Source organism: Danio aesculapii, chromosome 15, assembly GCF_903798145.1.
Source record: "Danio aesculapii chromosome 15, fDanAes4.1, whole genome shotgun sequence".
Taxonomy (NCBI): Eukaryota; Metazoa; Chordata; class Actinopteri; order Cypriniformes; family Danionidae; genus Danio; species Danio aesculapii.
The window spans coordinates 33,897,076-33,903,253 of NC_079449.1; the positions used below are offsets into that span (position 1 = coordinate 33,897,076).

General features: G+C 37.1%; 1 pseudogene; it reads left to right on the top strand.

Moving 5' to 3' along the window:
- Positions 1-3,066: 3,066 nt before the first annotated feature.
- On the top strand, positions 3,067-5,609 carry LOC130242264 (mRNA decay activator protein ZFP36L1-like; annotated as a pseudogene).
- The last annotated feature ends 569 nt before the right edge of the window (positions 5,610-6,178 follow it).

The following is a 6,178-nucleotide window of genomic DNA, read 5'->3' on the forward strand; positions in this document are numbered from 1 at the left end:
GGTCCCCTGTTCCTTGACCTCTTCTTAAAAGTACGTTTCTAATTATAAGCTGGAACTTAACAATAGGTATTAGACAGGGGAGCTGTTTTGTTCGGTCGTGAGGTTAAGTTACAGCTGCATGGATGGAAATTAGACTTAAGTCCGCTAGTTCACAAGAGCCCTTGTGTCTCAACAAGCCCTTCATATGATGACGTGCTGGGGTTTGTTGGAAGCTTCAGGTTTTTTTTTTCTTTTGGAGGGGGCTTTTCTGTTTTTCATTAACAAAGGAGGAAATCTTATTAGCGTGGCTTTACAGGGTGAAAGAGAGTAAAATTACAGTCACTAACTAGCTCAAATCCTGATCGGCAATTAAGGTGTTTACATGACAGCGGTGGGTTTAAAACTGAAAGATTTTTGGGTGCAGATGAAAAACGTCTTCCATTAATACTGTAAAAAAGGTACAAATGCTACATGGTCCACCATTGTTGTTTTGGTTGCCAAATACTCACACATGCCTGTAGACTGAAATTATAAACACATTCAGGACATCATGATGTAAGAAAATCACGTTTTTAGTTTATGCTGATTGTCGAACGTCAGCATTTTTAGGCCCAAAAAACACTGCTGTGTAAATGCTCCCTTATTCAATGATCTTAATAAGGTGATTTTTGCTAATTAGCTAATGCTAAAATTTGTTTTGGTATTGGATTATTAAAGTACAATTGGTGAGAGCTTAACTAAAATTAAATATAGGACTGATCATTATGAGATTTGGTAATCATTCATTAAAATGCAGGGCCATCCTAAGTCTAAAAGTAAACTTCTCACTTGGAAATTTAAGAGAAAATCTTAAAATAATGGGCATCTCAGTCCTAAATTTAGACTTTTTAGCATTTATGAGTGTTCATCATACTAATTTCCTGAAAATATTTGGTAAGATATTTAAGTTTTTAGAATTAGAGACATATACGTTTACTTTCATGTTCCGATCACTTTTGATCTAGGCATGTATGACTATGGAGCATCTGTAAATGTCAATAATTTACTGTAAAGCTGCATCAGTGTCAAAAAAAAAAAAAAAAAAAAGCTGATGGTGTGAAATATTGTTATTTTTTCATCTGAACATTTCTGCAAGTAAACAGTATTTCTTTCTTTTTTTCAGGATAATACTGTAATGTTGCTTTCTTAGAAATAAACGAATAAAAGATACATTTTAAATATTAAAAGATTGTGAAATATAAAAAGATTGTGAAATATTAACTTAAATATTAAAATATTGTGTTTAAACAAATATGGAATAAATTATATTAAAATTGAATGCATTATGAGGGTTAAGTCAATCATATATTGAAACATATATAAAAGCAAAATATTATTGAATCTGAGTTATTAAATTCTTTTTCTAATAAATAAATAAACAAAATTAAGTGAGATTATGCTTCAAAGAAAATATTTGTGCCATGTGGGCAGAAAAAAACTTAATTCAGAGATTAAATATACGTCTATTTTACCCTATTTTGCAAATAGGCCGATATATTTTAGTAATTTTTTTGCAGAAAACAACACAACGTTATCATTTTGGTCTTATCTATAATTTAGCTTCTAAAGTAAATTCATTTTTTTAAAAGTATGTTTAAACATGTTTACTGCAAAATGACAAAATTACTGAGGAAGAAAATTATTCATTCGAGCAAACTGGATTTATACTCCAAGAGAGCAGCTCTTTGGTTTCAAAGGCCAATTAACCAAAATGTGTAGAAGATCTACCTTAGCTGTTGGAGACGCCGGCACCCGCGGGTCTTCATGTGGCATCAGAGCCCCTCACGTCTCCTTTCACAGTGGGATCAGCTGATCACAGTGTCTGTTGTCACTGGGAACAAGGATATAAAATACTTTAATGTCAACCTCTTCACCGGTAGGTGACACTTTCAACACCTTTGCCAGGTTGTATCAAAGCACCTCAGAGGGTCGTCGGCTCCAGTTCTGACAGCAACAGAGAGACGTGATCCAAACATGAGATGTCTTAACACATTCACACGATTCACAATCAGGCCTCAAACATTGTTTTCTTAAAGTAAATGGGGATAGATAGTAAAATAAGCATTCAGTGAGAGTCACTGATTGTTAAAATGAAGTGAATGATGTATGTAGCATATTGTATGAATGTTTTCATTTGTTGTGACTGAAAACCATATTTGATCCACCAAATATCTATTTCTTAAATCTTCTGAAGCTAAATCTTCTAAACGCTAAATGTTGCGTTGTCTAAAATTGAATATACACTAATGTAAGTAGCTTTATGGAAGCAAAACTAATATACTCAGCAATATACACATTATACACAGATATGTAGTAGTAAATGCTTTTACATTAGCATCTTAAAAGATTTCATGAAAGACTGGAGCAATGATGCTAAAAAATAATTATGAATTGCAATATTTCATATTTATTGTTTTAATGTTGATTTAATAAATGGAGCCTTTAAAAGGCAATTAACCTAAAGAAGTACTTTAAATTATAATTTAATATAATAAAGAATTTGCATAATATATAGCTAGCCTCAACATAGCTAACTTAAAATGGTGACAAACAAAACTGCAGGGGTGAGATTTTGAGACACCACAATGCCACAACACTGAGTTTACCAGTATATAACAGTGTAAGTGAATAAGACATTGGAAATTACCGATAAAGTTCACTCTTTCGAGATCAAACGACAGAAAATCAAGCAGTTATTAAAGCGGTGAAAAAGAGCATTTCAACTACTTTGATATGGCGTTATCCGTACAAGTTACCTTATTAGTAGCTATATATTCACCCAAGTACATTTTTGATATAAGATAAATATGTAAATCTAACATTCAGAAGTAACGTTATGCAAATGACATCACAAACAAACAAAAACAATCACCGCGCGCTTTGTATACAGTGGAGTACGGAGTGGGCGGAGTCAGCAGAGCGCGTAGGCGTGGTCGCCCCGCAGCAGCCTTAAAAACACGTGTTGAGCTAAAGCGTGGAGTTCAGGAAAACTACGAGAGAGTTGAGTGGAGCACGAAGAAATTGCTAAATAAAGTTTTCGTCCACGCAGGACTATGCCATCATACGCGCTCAATCAGTTCATTGATCTGGATGATGTCCTGTGCAAGGTATATATATAGCTTTATGTGAATAAATAAGGATCGTGTACTTTAAGGACAAGTCACATAGCCATGAAATATGTGATGTTTGTGTTTCAGTACGCTGTTTTTTAAATGGATTTTTCTATATAATGCATGTATTTGCGATGCAACGGGTTTTATATACATAACCGATTGAAGCAATTCGGTTATTTCAACTAGCTAGCAACTTCTCCGGGGAACGTGGGCCACGAGTAAGCGCCTTTTTATTGCAATCAAACATTAAAGTTATGCTGTGCTATTTTTGCACTAGTGCATATTAAAGAGGATTGCATGAAAGAACAAAATGCGTGTTGCTTTGTTGAGATTTCAAGCACAAATATTTTAACTTCGTTTGATTTTTGAATGTAAACAACTCGATTCGGTGGAGGTGAAGGAAAAACAATTAGATGCTGCAGGTCGTCTTGTTCTCATAGTTCGCGTTTGTTTGAATCTTAATTTAAATATGTGACTAACACGACTCAACGAGTTTTTTTCATATTTAAAATCGCGGTCTTTTACTATAGGATTCACTGATTGTTTTTGAATTGATGTGTCCGATTCGCTTACGAATTGTTCTATTGAGTCGACTCAGTGGAGTCGAAAAAAATCGTAGTTGCAAATCTTTAGCTTTTTCTTGCATTAGCCTTTCGTTTAAATGTATTAATCAGTTTGTGGTGGTGCTAGAAAGTGGAAACGCACAATGACTCGTTTGTGAACCGTTTATTTTGAAAACAACTGTATAAACTAGTCTCTATATCGCTCCTCATGCGTCCACAGGGCCCATGTGAGCTTTTCCTTTCCCAAGTTTTACTTATACATTTGGTATTCCATTGTAACGTTTTTTAAATGTTAATAATTGAACAAGCTTTTATTATTTTAATAAATGTAAAGCATGCAACTTATCCAAATCATTTTATAGATTTAACATTAATCTTTCAGCAATCCTTTTCAATTTTACTCAAGTAGTTTTTTTCCTTTTTTTAAATTTTTTTTTATTTATTTATTTATTTATTTTTTGTTACATTTTTAAAATGGGATTGAAACAGTTGTGTCTTTCTAAAGATTTTGAACCACTTATAGAATAACACTTACTTTGCACCAAAGTAATATATTTATTACATGTGTTATTTTCTTATGTGTATGATATGAAGAGTATATGCACTGAAATTGATTTCTTGATCCACGTTTTTGCCAAATTCATAGATGTTTTGTTAGTTCCTATTGAAAATGATAAAATTATCTATATTTAATAAAATAAAATCAAAAGTCTTAAGATGTCTAATTGGCTTCTTCTTTTCCTTACAGCACCTTTTAAATCTTGATCTTCGAGAGCCAATGAAGACCTCTGCGCACACAGCCCCTGTTGGATATAGGAAGCCTGACAGTCCCTGCACACTTTCCTCTGGCGGTTCAGGACTTTCTATTGACAGCATAGAGAGCGAACCATGAACGCAAACTACTGGGCTGCCCAGAAAGTATCTTCCCAATCACACACCAAATGGAGCCGGATGTCATTTTGGTCTGAGCGCTCCGTTAGCATGGTGGAGGGTAACGCTGGAGGCCTGGATGGTCATCTGCCGAAGCTGGTCATCTAAAGCAAACTGCAGTCACATCAGGTGCTGCTTCCTTATCCAGCTCCTCGTCTTCTATTTCTGCCACTTCATCACGATACAAGACTGAACTGTGCCGCACATTTGCTGAAAGAGGCGTGTGCAAATATGGCGGAAAGTGTCAGTTCGCGCACGGTCCTGAGAGCTGCGAGATCTCAACAGACACCCGAAATATAAGACCGAACCCTGCCGTACTTTCCACTCTATTGGTTTCTGCCCGTACGGCATTCGCTGCCCTTTGTGCACAACGCCGAAGATGATCAACCACAGTCCCGACCCCAGACCTCCAACCCAACAGTCCAGCGGCCTCCGCTGCTCAAGCAGAGCTTCAGCTTCGCAGGATTTCAACAACTCCACAACCACTAGAAGCCCCGCTCGCCTCTTCCTCATTCCTCCGCGCACCCTCAGTTTCGACGCCTACATCCACTGCCATTTCTGACCTCCTCTCGCTGGCCTTCCCAGATATTGACCCAAACACTCTTCTAGACCAGGCCCGAGAGTTGCATCCTCAGTTTCTACCTTCTCCAGACTCTGGGTATTCTCACTCAGGACTTTCCCCCACCCAAATGGCCCCTCCTCAGCCTGAAGTATGCTGCGACAGAGTCCCACCTGTGGAGAGTCCTTGGGCGTTCGGAGTCTGTCCCACACCTCTCTCTCAGACCACGAGGGTGGGAGCTGTAGCTCCTCCAGCAGCATGAGTGGCTCCGAATCCTCCGAGTCTGCCAACGGGCGCAGGCTTCCCATCTTCAGCCAGCTTTCAGTACCGGATGACGCCGTCTACAATGAAGGAAGCAACTCCAGCACAAGCTTTTTCTTGTAGACTGTCGCTCCTCGCGGGGACTGAACTGTATACTGTGGTATATCTACTGTAAATTATGGCCGATACTTGACATTTTTAGTTAAGCTCAGAGTGAAACATACTGTTTAAAGGACCATTCCATCTTGCAAATGGGCTCAACAGTTGAGTTTTGCCATATTTGAATCAATTCAGCCGATTTTAAGATGTATTGGGAGCACTTAGCTTTAGCTTGGCATAAGTCATTGAATTGGATTAGACCATTAGCATCTCTTCTGTAGTTACATGGTGTACCAAGACGGATGGAAAAATAGCAAGTTTTCATTTTTCTTCACCCTTAGTAAACAATGTAACTACAGCGGAGTCTAGCTTTTAAATGGAGAAATTATCTAAGCTAGCCAGATGCTAATGGTCTAATCTGATTGTGATTTATGCTAAGCTAAAAGTGCTCCAACCAAACGCAAAGATTTGAAATGGTAAAACTTAACTGTTTCACTCCTTGAGTTGTAAATGAGCTTATTTGCAAAACAAATCGTGGAGTGTGCCTTTTTTAAGGTACTGAATGTTAAAATGATTCTATAAGTGGGGTTTCGTGTGCTTTTAAGTGGAGCGGAGTTTTATTTTTTGAAGACTGA